Genomic DNA, 17,614 nt, shown 5'->3' on the forward strand with positions numbered 1-17,614 from the left:
GAATAGACAATTCTTTACATTTAATGTACATGAAGATTCTTATTTCTTTTATTCTTTAGCCTTTTCTCTTGTTTTAGGTTAATTAACCTCAGTTTTCCCAGTCTTTCTTGTTGGTTATGCATTTGATGCATTCCTTGGCATAGACCTCTTTTGAGTTTACCACCATTGGTTGGATTTTGCTTCCTGTTCTTCTTGAGGGTAGTGTCCAAACCTGAAAACAGAATAACACAGAATTTCTATCTGAAATTCATAGGCTGTTCTCTTGCTTATCTGTCCCAATATGTTCTGTTTTTTTCCCAACATCATGATCTTCTTAACCCATGATAAACTGATAATCCATTACAAACCACAGGTCATCCCTATGGAGTCATGTCATGATGCAGTTGCTATTCATTGTGCAATTACACAGTTGCAAATATGTGTGAGTACAGTATTCTTTCACATCCTTTCTCCAATTTTGACAACATCATTTTGAGTCTTATACCTGTCTTTTGCATTACAGACATTCTCTTTCAGCTCCAAGTTGTCTGCTAATTTAATAAATGCATTGTTACTTTTTCATAATTTTAATGAAAATATGTAAAGGATTAAATTAGGTATGGGCTACTGCAAAATTGCACTTGTTCTAGGCTTTGTCAAATACTGAAAAACTGTCAGCTCACCATGAGCTATTGCAATGATATAGCTTTTGCATCCCTACTTCAGCAATTTCATCTTGATCACACTTCTGCAGCCTACTATGCATCTGTCATGTGAGACAGAAAACCTTTACTGTAGTCAAGATGTATTCTATGTATTCATTTCTCCCTGGTCCTCAGCCTATTCCCCGCATGGTAGATTAAGACAGCTTATTGTGTTTATGATGAACTCCTGCTTGTTCTCACCTCTTCCCTCACTGGCTGCAAGTGGTTACAATTCTGTTTGAGTTTGCCTCCCATTTTTTAAAGGAGCAATGCATTTCTTTTTTTTTCACAGAGTGTCACCTGGTTTCTCAAGAATGGCTGCTGCAATATTTGAGGTAGCTTCAGAGGTTTGTTTAAGCAAGAATGTCACAAATCTTTACTTCACGTTTGTAAGAATCCAAAGTCAAAATTCTTTGTTCTCTGAAAATGTGGAAGCATCCAGCTCACTCAAATATTCTTATGCTGTCCTGTACAGACAGTGTCTTGGTCACATGTTTGCATTAACCTTGTCAGGGAATAGCAATCGAAAATATAAAACCCCAAATGTTTCCTGCATTGTCTGTTATTAATTAGAATACATAGAATACATAGAATAAACCAGGTTGGAAGAGACTAATTCCTCCTTTGTGTCCTGTAGTAGAGCAGGAATTCCCTTCTCAATCTTACAGCACTGATGTGCTTATATGCTTCTTACTCCTGTTGATGTATCTAGTTCATTTTCTACCTCAGACTTTCATATGTGCTTACATAACTGAACCTAGTTTCCAGCTTATGTATGTTATGGTTACTCTTGATGCCATTGAAACTCATCATTAAGCAAACTGCTCTCTTCCTACATTCTCCATCTTCTACTTTGTGTCCTTAGTATCATTTGACATGAGGCTATGCAGAGAGAAAATTAGAAGGGCCAAAGCCCAATTAGAAATTCATTTTGTTTCAGCTGTTAAAGAGAACGGAAAATCCTTTAAAAATGAATTAGCAACAAAACAACGACTAAGGAGAATCTCTGTCCTGTGTTGGATGCTGTGGGGGAACATAGTGGTCAAGAATGAGGAAAAGGATGAGGTATTCAGTACTTCTTTTTGCCTCAGTCTTTGACCAGATGTATGCTGGATGCCAGGCCCCCTGAGCTGGAGGATAGGGATGTGGAGCAGAATGAAGTCCCCTGCTGCACCACTTACACAGCACTTACACTTACTCTTATGGCTTACATCCAAGGGTACCAAGGGAGCTGGTTGAAGTGCTCACCACACCACTTTCCATCATTTACCAGAAGTCCTGGCTAACTAGGTCACAGCTGACTGGAGATTGGCACATGTGCCACCCATCTACAAGAAGGGTTGGAAGGATAATCCAGGAAACTACAGACCTGTCAGTCTGACCTTTGTGTCAGGGAAGGTCATGGAGCTGATCATCTTGTGTGCCATTATACATCATCCACAGGGCCAGCAGGTGTTCGGGCCCAGTCAGCATGGGTCACAAAGGGCAGGTCCTGCTTCACAAACCTAACCTTTTACAGAAAGGTGACCCTCTTAGTAGATGAGGGAAAGGCTGTGGGTATTCTTTACTTGGACTTACTGAAGCATTTGACACTGTCTCCCACAGCATCCTCCTGGAGAAACTGGCTGCTACTGGCTTGGATGGGTGGATGCTTCACTGGGTTAAAAACAGTTGGGATGGCTGGGCTCAAAGAGTGGGGGTGAATGAAGTTAAATCCAATTGGCAGCTGATCACTAGTGGTGTTCCCCAGGGCTCAATTTGGGGGGCCAGTTCTTCTTAATATCTTTATCAGTGATCTGGAGGAGGGGATTGAGTGCACCCTTAGTAAGTTTTCAGTTGGCAATAAACTGGGAGAGTGTTGATCTGCTGAAAGGTAAGAAGACTCTGCAGAATCACAGAATTAGAGGTTGGAAGGGACCTCCAGAAATTGAGTCCAACTCCCCTGCCAAAAGCAGGATCACCTAGGGTAGTCCACACAGGAATGCATCCAGGCAGGTTTTCAAAGACTCCAGAGAAGGAGACTCCACAACTGCCCTGGGCAACCTGTTCCAGTGCTCCATCACCCTCACTGTAAAGAAGTTTCTCCTCATGTTGAGATGAAACCTTCTATGTTGAAGTTTGTATCCATTGTTCCTTGGTTTATTGCTGTGTACCACTGAAAAGACATTGTCCCCATCAGCTTGACCCCCACCCCTCAGATATTTATGGACATTGATCAGATCCTGTGGGAACTCAAAAAGGGAGTGATAATGAAATGTTTAGATGGCCTTCATGCCTGTTTGGGGCCCTGAAGTGTGTACCCTAAGCCATGTGAGAAAGGATGGGAGTAAAAGATAGCAAATTGAGCATCCTTGAAGCAGATGGGAAAGGAAATACATAGAATACATAGAATACATAGAATACATAGAATAAACCAGGTTGGAAGAGACCTTCAAGATCATCGCGTCCAACCCATCACCAATCCAACACCGCCCAAGCAACTAACCCACAGCACCAAGCACCCTGTCAAGTCTTCTCCTAAAAACCTCCAGTGATGGCGACTCCACCACCTCCCCAGGCAGCCCATTCCAATGTGCAATCACTCTTTCTGTATAGAACTTTTTTCTAACATCCAGCCTGAACCTCCCCTGGCGCAGCCTGAGACTGTGTCCTCTTGTTCTGGTACTGCTTGCCTGGGAGAAGAGACCAACATCCGTCTGTCTACAACCTCCCTTCAGGTAGTTGTAGAGAGTAATAAGGTCACCCCTGAGTCTCCTCTTCTCCAGGCTAAGCAACCCCAGCTCCCTCAGCCTCTCCTCGTAGGGCTTATGTTCCAAACCCCTCACCAACTTTGTTGCTCTTCTCTGGACTCGTTCCAGCAAGTCAACATCCTTCCTAAACTGAGGGGCCCAGAACTGGACACAGTACTCGAGGTGCGGCCTAACCAGTGCAGTGTACAGGGGCAGAATGACCTCCCTGCTCCTGCTGGCCACACTCTTCCTGATGCAGGCCAGGATGCCATTGGCCCTCTTAGCTGCCTGGGCACACTGCAGGCTCATGTTCAGTCTACCGTCGACCAGCACCCCCAGGTCCCTCTCAGCCTGACTGCTCTCCAGCCACTCTGACCCCAGCCTGTAGCTCTGCATGGGGTTGCTGTGGCCAATGTGCAGAACCCGGCACTTGGATGTGTTAAATCTCATGCCGTTGGACTCTGCCCAACTGCCCAGCCTGTCGAGGTCCCTCTGCAGAGCCTCTCTACCCTCCAGCAGAACAACTCCTGCCCCCAGCTTGGTGTCATCAGCAAATTTACTGATGATGGACTCGATGCCCTCGTCCAGATCATCAATAAAGATGTTAAAGAGCAAGGGGCCCAGCACTGATCCCTGGGGCACACCACTGGTGACTGGCTGCCAGCTGGATGTGGCACCATTCACTACCACTCTCTGGGCTCGGCCCTCCAGCCAGTTCCTAACCCATCGCAGTGTGCTCCCATCCAAGCCATGGGCTGACAGCTTGGCCAGGAGCTTGCTATGGGGAACGGTGTCAAAGGCCTTGCTGAGGTCCAGGTAGACTACATCCACAGGCCTCCCCGCATCCACCAGGCGGGTCACCTGATCATAGAAGGAGATCAGGTTGGTCAGGCAGGACCTGCCCTTCCTAAACCCATGCTGGCTGGGCCTGATCCCTTGGCCATCCTCTAAGTGTTGTGTGATTGCACTCAGGATGACCTGCTCCATAATCTTTCCTGGTACTGAGGTCAGGCTGACAGGCCTGTAATTCCCTGGCTCATCCAACCGGCCCTTCTTGTGGATGGGTACCACGTTGGCCAGCTTCCAGTCAGCTGGGATCTCTCCAGTGAGCCAGGACTGATGAAAAATAATGGAGAGTGGTTTGGCCAGCTCATCTGCCAGCTCTCTCAGCACCCTAGGATGGATCCCATCTGGTCCCATGGACTTGTGGGGGTCCAAGCTGCTGAGGAGAGCTCCTATCACTTGCTCATGGAACAAAGGGAAACCATGCAGCTCCCTGGCTCCCTCTGCCAGTTCTGCAGGCCAGCTGTCTGGTAGACGTTCTTTCCAGGTAGTAAAAACTGAGGTAAAGAAGGTGTTAAGTACCTCTGCCTTTTCCTCATCCTGTGTTACAACATTTCCTTCTATGTCAACCAAGGAGTGGAGGTTGTCCCTGCCCTTCCTCTTGCTATTAATATATTTATAGAAGGACTTTTTGTTGTCCTTCACATCAGAGGCCAGTTTAAGTTCCAAATATGCTTTTGCCTCCCTAATTTTCCTCCTACATGCCCTAGCAACCTCTTTAAACATTCCATGGGTTGCCTCACCTTTCTTCCAAAGATGATACACCCTCTTTTTTTCCCTTAGTTCAATTAAAAGTTCATTACACAGCCAGGCTGGCCGTCTGCCCCGGCGGCTCCTCTTCCGGCACATTGGCACAGCCTGCTCCTGAGCCTTCATCAGCTCTTTCTTGAAGCAGGTCCAGCCCTCCTGGACCCCTTTATTTTTAAGGGCTTTCTCCCAAGGAACCCTCTGAATTATTTCCTTGAGCAACCTGAAGTCCGCCCTCCGGAAGTCCAGAGTGGAGGTCTTCTTGCTGCCCCTCTTAGTTTGACCAAATACCGAAAATTCAATTATCTCGTGGTCACTGGCCCCTAAACAGCCTCCGACCACCACATCACCCACCAGCCCTTCCCTGTTGGTGAAGAGGAGGTCAAGCAAAGCCTTGCCCCTGGTAGGCTCACGCAGCACCTGGGATAAGAAGCTGTCCTCCATGCAGTCTAAGAACCTCCTAGACTGCCTCCTCTCTGCTGTGTTGAGATCCCAGCAGATGTCAGGCAGGTTGAAGTCGCCCATAAGGACAAGGTCAGGAGATCTTGAGACAGCCTTAAGCTGTCTATAGAATGCTTCATCGACATCATCCTCCTGGTTGGGTGGTCTATAACAGACTCCAACCAGGATGTCTGCCCTACCGGTCTTCCCTCTAATTCTTGCCCACAAGCATTCAACCTGATTGTCCCTAATCTCTAGCTCAATGGCATCTAGTGCCTCCCTGATGTACATGGCCACCCCTCCACCCCTTCTTCCTTGTCTATCTCTCCTGAAAAGCCTGTAGCCATCAATTGCAGCACTCCAGTCATGTGAGCTATCCCACCACGTCTCCGTGATGGCAACTACGTCATAACTTTCCTGCTGCAACAAGGCTTCCAGCTCCTCTTGTTTGTTTCCCATGCTTCGTGCATTAGTGTACATGCACCTCAGCTGGGCTGCTGGTTTGGCCTCTGACCCTAGCTTACTGCCCCCAGACTCTTGCCTGAGGGGACTCCCCCCTTCGAAACTAGTTTAAAGCCCTGTCGATGAGAGCTGCCAGTTCCCTCCCCAGAATCTTTTTACCTTTGGGGGACAGGCCATTCTCATATACTGTGACCTTTCCCCTTCTTTGGGACAGATGTACTCCATCTGTTGCCAGGTGGCCTGGTGCAGTAGAAATTTTACCAAGATCAAAAAACCCAAAATTCTTTTGTCTGCACCAGCCTCTAAGCCACTTGTTGATTATGGCTGCTGTCCTGTTCCTTGTGGTATTCCCTCCTGCAACTAAGGGTATTGAGGAAAAAATTATTTGAGCACCTGTCCCCTCAACCAGATCTCCCAGGGCCCTGAAATCATTTTTGATAGCCCTGGGAGTTCTGACTACAACATCATCATTCCCTATCTGCATAAGTAGCAAAGGATAATAGTCGGAAGGCTGTACCAGCCTGGGTAGCCTTCTGGTAACATCATTAATTTGGGCTCCAGGGAGACAACAGAGTTCCCTATGAGATGGGTCTGGCCGACAAATGGGGCCCTCCATTCCCCTCAGAAGTGAGTCACCAATAACAATTACCCTCCTCTTTTTTTTGAGGGAGCAGGTCCTGATGCCAGGCAACTGGGGAGAAGAGCACCTGCTAAAATAAAGATAAAACAGTGGACTTAGTGGGGATAGGGTGTGGGAAAGTGGAACTGTAACATTCATGTATGCCTTAATAGATAGCCACTGGCTCCATTGGTCTGGGCCACTTGGTCCACCTTGTGGCTGTGGTCTCTCCCCACAGACTGGTCTGTCAGCTTGCATTTGAGCGCACTATGGTGGAACTGACTGGATTGGGACTAATATATGGGCAATTTTAACCTGCCAGTTATCTGCTGGGAATTTAACATGGCAGAGAGGAGGTTCTTAGAGTGCGTGGAGGACGGCTTCTTATCCCAGCTGCTGTGTGAGCCTACCAGGGGTAAGGCTTTGCTTGACCTTCTTTTTACAAACCGAGAAGAGCTGGTGGGAGATGTGGTGGTTGGAGGCTGTCAGGTGTCCAGGGACCATGAAATAGTGGAGTTTTCAATATGCAGTCAAGCTAAGAGGGGCAGCAACAAAAACTCCACTCTGGACTTCCAGAGGGCAGACTTCAGGTTATTCAAGGAACTAACTCAGAAGGTACCTTGGGAAACAGCCCTTAAAAACAAAGGGGTCCAGGAGAACTGGACTTACTTCAAGGAAGAACTCTTGAAGGCACAGGAACAGGCTGTGCCAGTGTGCCAGAAGATGAGCCGTGGGGGCAGACGGCCAGCCTGGATGGGTGATGAACTTCTGAACGAATTAAGGGGAAAAAAAGAGGGTGTGTCATCTTTGGAAGGAAGGAGAGGTAACCCATGAAATGCTTAAGGATGTTGCTAGGTTATGTAGGAAATAAATTAGAGAGGCAAAAGCCCATTTAGAGCTTAGACTGGCCTCTGCTGTGAAGGACAACAAAAAATCCTTCTACAGATATATTAATGGCAAGAGGAGAGGCAAGGACAACCTCCACTCCTTGGTGGACACAGAGGGGAACAGAGTAACAAAAGATGAGGAAAAGGCAGAAGTACTTAACATCTTCTTTACCTCAATTTTCAGTAGCAGGATAGGTTGTCTTACAGACAACTGGCCTCCTGAGCTGGCAGATGGAGTCAGGGAGCAGTATAGTTCCCCTGTGATCCAGGAGGAAGTAGTTAGAGACTTGCTCAGCCGCTTGGATCCCCACAAGTCCATGGGACCAGATGGGATCCATCCTAGGGTACTGAGCAAGCTGGCAGATGAGCTGGCCAAGCCTCTCCATCATTTTTCAGCAGTGCTGGCTCACTGGAGAGGTCCCAAATGACTGGAAGCTGGACAATGTGATGCCCATCCACAAGAAGGGCTGGTTGGAGGAGCCAGGGAATTACAGACCTGTCAGCCTGACCTCAGTGCCAGGCAAGATTATGGAACAGGTCATCTTGAGTGCAGTCACACAGCACTTAGAGGATGGCCAAGGGATCAGGCCCAGCCAGCATGGATTTAGGAAGGGCAGGTCCTGCCTGACCAACCTGATCTCCAGGTTATGACTAGGTGACCTGCCTGGTGGATGTGGGGAAGGCTGTGGATGTAGTCTACCTGGACTTCAGCAAGGCCTTTGACACCGTTCCCCACAGCAAACTGCTGTCTAAGCTGGCAGCTTGTGGCTTGGACAGGAGTACTCTGCACTGGATTAGGAACTGGCTGAAGGGACAAGCCCAGAGAGTGGTGGTGCCACATCCAGCTGGCAGCCAGTCACTAGTGGTGACCTCAAGGACTCAGTGTTGGGCCCCATCCTGTTCATTATCTTTATTGATGATCTGGATGAGGGCATCGAATCAATCATCAGTAAGTTTGCAGATGACACCAAGCTGGGGGCAGGTGTTGATCTGTTAGAGGGTGGGAAGAGCTCTGCAGAGGGACCTTGACAGGCTGGACAGATGGGCAGAGTCCAACAGCATGAGTTTTAACACCTCTAAGTGCCAGGTTCTACACATTGGCCTCAACAGCCCCATGCAGAGCTACAGGCTGGGGTCAGAGTGGCTGGAGAGTGGCCAGGCAGAAAGGGACCTGAGGGTACTGGTTGATAGTAGGCTGAACATGAGCCAGCAGTATGGCTGGGTGGCCGAGAAGGCTAACAGCCTCCTGGCCTGTATCAGGAATAATGTGGCCAGCAAGAGTAGAGAAGTCCTGGTGCCCCTGTGCTCTGCACTGTGTTCAGTTTTGAACCTTTAGTATATGAGGGACACTGATGTGCTGGAGTATGTCCAGAGAAGGGCAACAAAACTGATGAAGGGTCTAGAGAGCAAGTCTTATGAGGAGCAGTTGAGGGAACTGATGTTTGAAGAAGAGAAGGCTAAGGAGAGACCTCATTGCTCTCTACCTGAAAGGAGGTTGTAATGAGGTGGGGGTTGGTCTCTTTTCCTTACTATCAAGTGATAAAAGGAGGGAAGATAGCCTGAAATTATGCCAGGGAGGGTTTAGATTGGATATTAGAAAATTTTCTTTATGGAAAGGTTGGTGAGGCATTAAAAGAGGTTTCCCAGGGAGGTGGTTTAGTCACCATCCTGGAATGTGTTCAGAAAACATATAAACATGGCACTTGAGACATGGTTCAATGGCTGTGGTAGTGTGGGGTTGACAGTCAGACTCTGTGACCATAGAGATCTTTTCCAACCAAAAGAATTCTATGATTCTGTGCCAGTATTCCTAAGCCTTCAAGTCCTTTGACGACTTGTGTTCCAGACTCTTTTTCTCTCTTTTTTTTTTTTTTTTTTTTTTAATCTGCTGATTTAATTTTACATTGCTTCATCTCTGTGAAAGTGATGAGCTCTCATGTCATGGTCATTGAAATCCATTTTATTTTGCACTCTCAGCCTTCACAAACTCATTGGTTAGAATCCAACTCTAAAGACTCTTCCACTATTTGCATCAAAACATTATTACTAACTCATTCCAAGAACTTGCTGAGCAGTCTGTGTGCTATCATGTGCCTTCCCAAAACTCACACCAGATTTTTGCAGGATTTAGTTGAGATTACCTCTGCTGACAACAGAACATCTTACTCTTGTGAAAACCCAAATAAAGATAATAAAGCGTTCTTTGATCTAACGCATACCACCCCGCACTGTGCAGTTTATTTGGAGAGTTAGAAGTATTCTTCCCATGCTTGGAACTATTTGTGTTTGTTCCATACTATCAACCTTTCAAGCTAGAGGGTAAAGGAACATAAATAAGAGAGCTTTTGCCGCAGCTGAAAGGCATAGAAGTTGTTTGGGCTTGTTTCCTTCCTGCAACATTTTGCATACAAAAGGGAGAGTCCAGTGCAAAGTTTACCAAACAAAACCCTTAGATCTCAGTGCATGTCATAGCCTTGGTAACAGCAGCATGAGGCAGAATATTTGGTCTGCATTTACAGGTTTGGTCCATGGGCACAGGAAATAATGGTGTAGGAAACTAGACCAGTTGTTTTTTCCAAGAGCTGTAATATGACCGTTCTTTGTAATACACTATGAAAATAAATAACCGATAGAACCAAGGATTATTTTCTTAGCCATATATGATGTTTTATTCAGTAAGGCATGACATTAACCTGGGGTCTGAAAAGGTCATCAGTGAGCAAACCCTCTAATTAAAATGGACTCTTACTTTTAATATACTCCTAATGTTCCCTAACTGTTTAGCTGATGGTTGAAATACTTTTTCTTTTTTTCCAGTAATATATGCTATTTTATCTAGTTTTCTTTTTTCTCTGGAAACATCTGTGAAACAGAAGGGATGAGACTTTGCCTTAAAAATTGTGGGAACACATAAAATATACAGTACACTTCCTGTTACAGAAGGATATTTATTAGTCTAAATACTTGTGCAACATTTGGCAAATGGTCAAAACTAGTTTCTCCTGATGTGTTTACAATGTTCTAAATTAAAAGCAAAGCCCATTTTCAAGTGACATTTGTCATACAAACTGAAATGTTTCTCTCATGCTGCATGTGGTTGTACTTTCTGCTTGACAGATAAGGTCCAAATGTTGAGTACAAAGTTTGCAACAAAGTTCTTATGAGAATTAGACTTGCCATCTAGCAGTTCTTCTTAGAAGAAAAACCAAAGGAGTCTTTCCCCCAGTGTAGGATTTTTTTTCTATGACTGTATGTTTACTTAACTTTCTGCCTGATGCTATACTTAATCAACTACACTGAGAGAAATTCTTTTGATTTCATTGCATATTCTGCTGCACTTTACCCCATTTTAATGTTCTTTCCCATAACCTTTGAGTGGTAAAATGGTCACAGACAAGGACAGAAGAGCTCCCATTTCTCTAGTGAATGCTTCAGAAATGTACTAGGGTATAAATTTAGCAGAAGTTTTGAACATAAAATGTTTTCTGCTTCAAACTGTGAAAAAATAGCTTGGAACACTGCAGAAAGGCACTTTCAATGTTAGAAAAATTACTCAGCACCATGTGTGAAACATTTTCTTTTCAGTTCAGGTTCCAAACCTGTTATATGGATCTGTTTGTTAATTATCCTTTTTTTTTTTTTCTTTCATACAAGTTTTTGACAAGTTTTGAGACCCCAAAACTGGGTCATTTCATAATAGCAGTGTTTGACTGCATTTCACCACTACATATGCATGCAATATTTAAAGTGTGGCATAGGAAAAATGTGCTTGGGTCATGTTTCATGTTATAAATAGACAAATACGCAAACGCATATATTGTGTGCTTTCCAAGAAAAACATTTCATATACCAGTAACCTGTCCCTCATTTCATATCTTGGATTTAGTAATCTTTTTGCTGAATTGCAGGCTGCCCTTGGATTTTTAGGCATCCTTGAATTAAAAGTCACTACACCACATTCTGCAAAGAAAGACTTGTGTAATAGAGAACAAATATGACCCAAGCTATCAAACCAGTTTACGTGACACTGTTGCTGCTTTGCCTTTTAACATTCTCCCTATTGCCTGCACCCCAATTGCATTGCACAAATAGATGATACCATAGCCAAATGAGATCCATGTTGAAGGCTGGATGCCATTCTGATGTAAATATTGAGTAGTACAATTTTGCTGGAAAATTTATGGCAAATTAAAGCCACAGTAAGGTGACAGAACTGAGATTCTCTTACTGTACAGGAGTGAGGGAAGAATTTAGGTGGAAAGCATTCTCTCTTGCTTATGTAGACTCAGATACCAGGAGGTATCAGGAGATAATAAAGATCCAGGCAACTGAAGAAAGACACATTTCTATCTGATCAAGGATGCCAAAGTCAGAACTGATGTTGGCTGATTTGAGATCTTTGTCAAGGCTTGCTCATGGAACTCAACTAATGACCCTGTGACTTCCTTGTTTTAGGAGTTATCTTCAGCAACTTATGCAAAATTTGAGCACCTGGAATCTGAACTCAGTGCAATGAAACACTCTGAACTAGATCACTACTGCTGCTGAGGAAAGCTTTCTGTGATCTACTCACAGGAATCAACAGGAGAGACAAAACTGTCTTAGTTAACAACTGGGGGGCATGCGGCAATCACTTTTCAGCAGCAGCAGTGTCGTTACCCAGATACATTTCAGCGCTCTTTTAGGAAAAACATCTGCTTCCAGCCACTTTATAAACACATGGCACAGAGAGAGGAGACTCTGGCATGGAGTCTCTGGAGTCCTTCTGTAATCTCTCGAGGCTACCTATGTACAGACCTCTTTACAAAGTACTGTTCTAAAAGCCAGCTGACTTCCTGCAATTTTCCATGCTACATAACTGTTTATCACATCAAATGCAATCATAACACATAAAAGAGAGGATTTTGTAGTGTGCTTTTTTTAAGATGGAGAAATCAGTTTCCTTCTCAACCATAATATGGGAAAATATAGGGTAACCCACACTTAATGAAGATGGTCTCCTGGCAAGTAGATGCAGAAGAGGCTGAGGTGTTCAGTGCTTTCTTTGCCTTGGTCTGTAATACTAATGACAGACCTTAAGCTGCCCAGTGTTCTAATTTGGAGGACCAAGATTGTGGGAACAGTGTCTTTCAATTTGTTGACAGTGAAATTTCTAGGCGCCCTCTGTATCAGCTGAATGTTCATAAGCTCAGATGCTCTGATAGGATTTATTCTGGAATACTGAAGGAGCTAGAAGTAGTTTATAGCAAGACTGTTCTCAATGATACAGCAAAGGTCTTGTGAGTCTGGGGAGGTACCTGCTGACTAGAAGCTGGTCAACCTTATTCCAGTTTAGAAGAAAGAAATCAAAGACCCATGGAACTAGAGACCTGTTACGCTAACCTTAGTACCTGAGAGAATTATGGAGAAGATGTTACTGGTTGCTCCCCACCAACTCTGCCCTGGTGAGAGTATTGTTTCCAGTTCTGGGCTCCCCAGTTCAAGAGGGACAAGGGATATACTAGAGTGTCCAACAAAGGGCCACAAGGATGATTAAAGGACTAAAACATCTGTCTTATAAGGAAAGGCTGAAAGACCTGGGGCAGTTTAGTAGGGAGAAGAGAAGACCAATAAGAGATATTATTATTGTTTATAACTATCTGAAGAGTGGATGTCAAGAAGAGGGTGCTAGTCTCTTTGCAATGTAGTATTGCAAAGACAATATTGCATACAGTATATCCTGTGGTAGGACTAGGGGCCATGGATGCAAACTGAAACACAGGAAATCAACCTCAGCATGAGGAAAATCTTCACTGTGAGGGTGGCAGAGCACTGGAACAGGATGCCCAGAGAAATTGTGGAGTCCCCTTCTCTAAAGACTTTTCAAGACCCACCTGGATACCTTCCTATGTGATCTGCCCTAGGTGATCCTGCTTTGGCAGGGGGGTTGGACCAGATGATCTCCAGAGGTCCCTTCCAACCTCTATAATTCTGTGATTTTATTGAGAGGCATTTCAAGGACAATGCCATCACCAGGCACAGTCAGTATAGGTTCACAAATGAAAATCCTGCCTTACTAATCAGATCTTTCTACAATAAGGTCACCCACCTAATGGAAGAGGGGAAATTGGTGGATGTGGGTTTACTGGATTTTAGTACAGGATTTCAATACTGTCTCTCACAGCGTCTTGTACAGGTTGTCCAACTATGATATGAACTGGTGCACACTGTGTTGGGTGAAGTACTGACATTAGGAAAATTTCTTTAGTGAGAAGATGATCAAACACTGGAAGGAATTTCCTAGGGTGGTAGTCCCATACCTGTCAGTGCCTTAAAAAGAGGCACTTGAATGATGGGTTTGGGTTTGATTCCTTATCTCCAGCCTAAGCCTCTCTAGTTTCAGACAGTGAGATGTCACAGTCTCTCACCAGACAGCACTAGGGAGTTCCTGTTCCCACACCCTGTATTCCTGCCCCATAGGCACTGGGGTGTGCTGTGAGGTGCTACAATGCCTTCCCTGCTCCATGCTCAAGCAGCTCCAGCCCCACAGATCCTGCTTGAGCTCCTCTGGTTTGTCAGCCTATCTCCAGGACCCCCAAAAATACGTAGTGCCCAAGTGAGGACTGAGGTGCTGAGCAGAGGAGATCACCCATCTGCCTTCTGGCTAGAGGAGAAAGACAGGAGAATGCCTTCCAGAGTTAGCCAAGGGCTGTCTTTGATGCCCTGAAGGAGGAAGCAAGGGGAGCCAACAGGGCAAACAATGACTATATGTCATGTGCTTGAAATGTGCTTGAAACAATGACATATGTCATGTGCTTGAAAAGGACTCATCTTTGGCAAATGCACAGCAGATAGATGGCAAGTGGCTGAGCACTCTGTCTAGTTTGGAGAAATAGAAACTGCAACCTCATCACTCTCTACAGCTTTCTGAGGAGACAAACTGGAGAGAGGGGTGCTGAACTCTTCATCCTAGGATCATGCAACAGGATACATAGGAATGGTCAAAAGCTGCATTAGGGGAGGTTCAGACTAGATATTAGGAGCCATTCCTTTACCAAGAGTGTGGTCAGACACCAAAACAGGCTTCCTAGAAAAGTGGTCACTGGACCACTTTCACTGGACCAGTTTCACTGGAAACAAACATGCCTGAAAGTGTCTTAAGAAGAGACATCTGAATCTCTGTTAGCTGAGTAGCTGGACTAGATGATCTCCAGAGGTCCCTTCCAATCCCTCCCATCCTGTGATTTGAACAATGTCCTTCGTAAGAGGCTGTAACTGTTAGCTGTGAAGTGATCAGGCAGTTGGACTGATGATTGTTAAAGTCCCTTCCAACTGGAACTATTCCATTCTATCACTTTTAACTACCATCAAATCAGCATTATTTGCCTTTCTCCAGCTTTTGTATTGTTCACTGCCGTAAATATTATCTGATGAAAGAAGCTCAAAATGTTCTTTTAAAGTAATCTCATTTTTCTTATAGAAAATGAGAAAATATAAACAACTCCTTCAAGCCTCATACAATATTTATAGGCCACGTATGTCGTCTAACTGTTATTGCCTCTTGTGCAATGTATTTTTGCTTGCATAAATAGTTTTGACATTTTCTTGTTTGCATATTTAACTACCAGACTTAAAAAAAAACCCCACAAACAAACAAACAAAAAAAAAACCCTGTTGCCAAAATGTTTTTTTTTGAGAATGGGAACTAAATACTTTGTGTGTATATATTAGCTGTTGATGTGTATTTTGGGGACTTACAGTTTAATGTGTACTTTTAATTCATGGATCGGCCCCTAAGAGTTTATTATTTTACTTTTGTTCTTCTCTAAACTCCCTCTAGTATTCCTAAATCCTTAATGGGAACAATGCCTAGAAAAAGGAACACAGTGTTCTGCTACAATGGCTTTCATTGCATTTTATCATCTTTTCAGCTATTTTGTATGATATAATGGTATGCCTTGGTGTTTTCTTATTGTAGTAAAGACCATTAATATCCTGGCATTCAGGGCTGCATAACACAAATCCCATGGAAATCAATGCAGTATGTCCTCAGTAAATTTATATATAAAACTTAAGAGGTTCATCTTGTAAGAAGGAAAGATGTTTAGTGTCATGCATGCCTCAGAAATATACACATAATGGATATCAACTCTAGCACATACATCTGTAGCACATACAGCTGGTAAAACTGATTGTTTCACACACGTTATTTACTTAGATGCCCATTTGGGCATCTGCACATCCAAGTATCTGAATAGCATGAAGAAGTGTGACAGCTGCCTGACATTTTAAGTTGTGCATCATCTGTTTGTAGGGGGAACAAAGGACAGTAAAGATTGACCATGTTATCTGAATGGGAATAGAATTAAATGGCCATTTAACTTCCTTGAAACATCTGAACTGATGCAGTCTCTCCCAGATGCTGTACAAGCAGCAAATATGCTTGCATGCAGAAGATTAAAACCAACATAACGTCATGGCAGAGTTGCAGGCACTGCACTTAGGTCTTCCCAAGTCCTCCCAAGGTTTTGATCCTGTGGAGCTCCACAGTGTTTAACAAGGAGGAATTACTGTAACTCATGACTATTGGGATGGGCACACGGGCTGGTAAACCCATAAAAAAACAGATGCACTCTTGCTATTTTTGTGAGTTCTCAAACCAAGTGTCTTCTGATGCTTTCTCCTTCAAGCAAATAAACATGCCTCTACTCCCAGCTTCTGCTCATAATTCACTGAGTCCTTTTATAGCTGTCATTGCATACATAACAGTGAGTATCTGGCTGCCTTCTCTTTTGTATGTGAGCAAGTTCCCTGTAACTCCAGTGACATGAATAAAGTGACTCATATATCACTGCTGTCACAAGGGAGTTAGCCTTAGAGACAGGAAAATCAGTAGGAGTTTGTGCCATGAGTGAACTGTAAAGATTGTGTCTTGGTAACGTTACTTAAATATGTTGCTTTTTACACACATAAAAACTGCTTCATTATGGAAAGTAGGCTCTAACACTGAGTTAAAAGCCTTAGGATTTGGTCTAGTATTTTTAACTTCTAATTTGGCACTGTAATGGAACAATATGTACTACTCATTCTTTTGCAATAAATACCAAAAATTGTTTTGTTGTATTCTTGCAGCTACCGGGCTCATCTTGTGCAATAAACTCCAAAAGTATTTTTACAATAATATGGTGGTTAAAAGGACATATTAACTGGATGCGAAGTTTCCTGCTAAAATCATTGTACGCTGCCTAGTTTCATCAGCATATTTATGTACCTAGCTACTAGAAAAGATCTTTATAACCTGAACATTCAATCTCTGTACCTATCAAAATACAGGTATTGATAGAAAATAAGGCTGTATTACTTTGCTTATACATAATTAAATGAGGCAGATTTAACAGAAGAGCTGATAATCATCAGTGTTGATTAGCCATCAGTTGATGTCACTAGAGAAAAGCTTAACCTTGTTTATTGACACTTACTTGTCATGGATTTTTCTCAAAACTTTTCATGAAGCCCTTCACAGTAGTTATCATCACAGGAAATTTTTGGACTAGCCACACTAACCTAGCATGGTAATTCTTGCGTTCCCATTAGAAAATGACAACATATATTGATAAGGCTCTGGAGTGCCCAGTTTCTGTATGTGGTCTTCCTTAACATCCTCCTTTGAGGACACACTTTAATTTCCCAGTTATTTTCTAATCATCCATGTTCCTTCACATGAGAAGGAGTCCACTTACGGCATGTTTTATGTTATTTGTCAGTTAATTACTGATCTTAATGAGAGTTTTTACAGCTTAAGGGAATGTGATAGCAGTTTATACCCACTTAGGTAAAGCCCATTTTGTGCTCAAACCAACCTTTTAGTAGACCAGCCAAGGATATTGGTTTCATGGAGGCTAATTATGTTTTCTACGACACAGGGAAGGCAGTCTGGGAGGGCACAGCTATCCAGATCCCCAGCTCCTCTGATCATCCACGTATGTAGCCATGTACCAGCTGAACGCTGGAGCAGGAAGGTAGTGCCACTGTGTTCTCCCTCCCCACAAGACTCTGTGATTCCCAATCTTTTCTGCTACCATTTCCTGAAGCAAAACAGGCTAAAGATGAGTGAGGCCGTCTACACCACTTTTACTGCAGCTGAGCAATCAAGAGATTAATCTGGCCAGTTTACAACTGTAGTAAAGAACGAGGCTTTGGATGTACCACCCATACTCCTGTATT

The sequence above is a fragment of the Dryobates pubescens genome, chromosome Z (assembly GCF_014839835.1).
Source record: "Dryobates pubescens isolate bDryPub1 chromosome Z, bDryPub1.pri, whole genome shotgun sequence".
NCBI classification, from domain to species: domain Eukaryota; kingdom Metazoa; phylum Chordata; class Aves; order Piciformes; family Picidae; genus Dryobates; species Dryobates pubescens.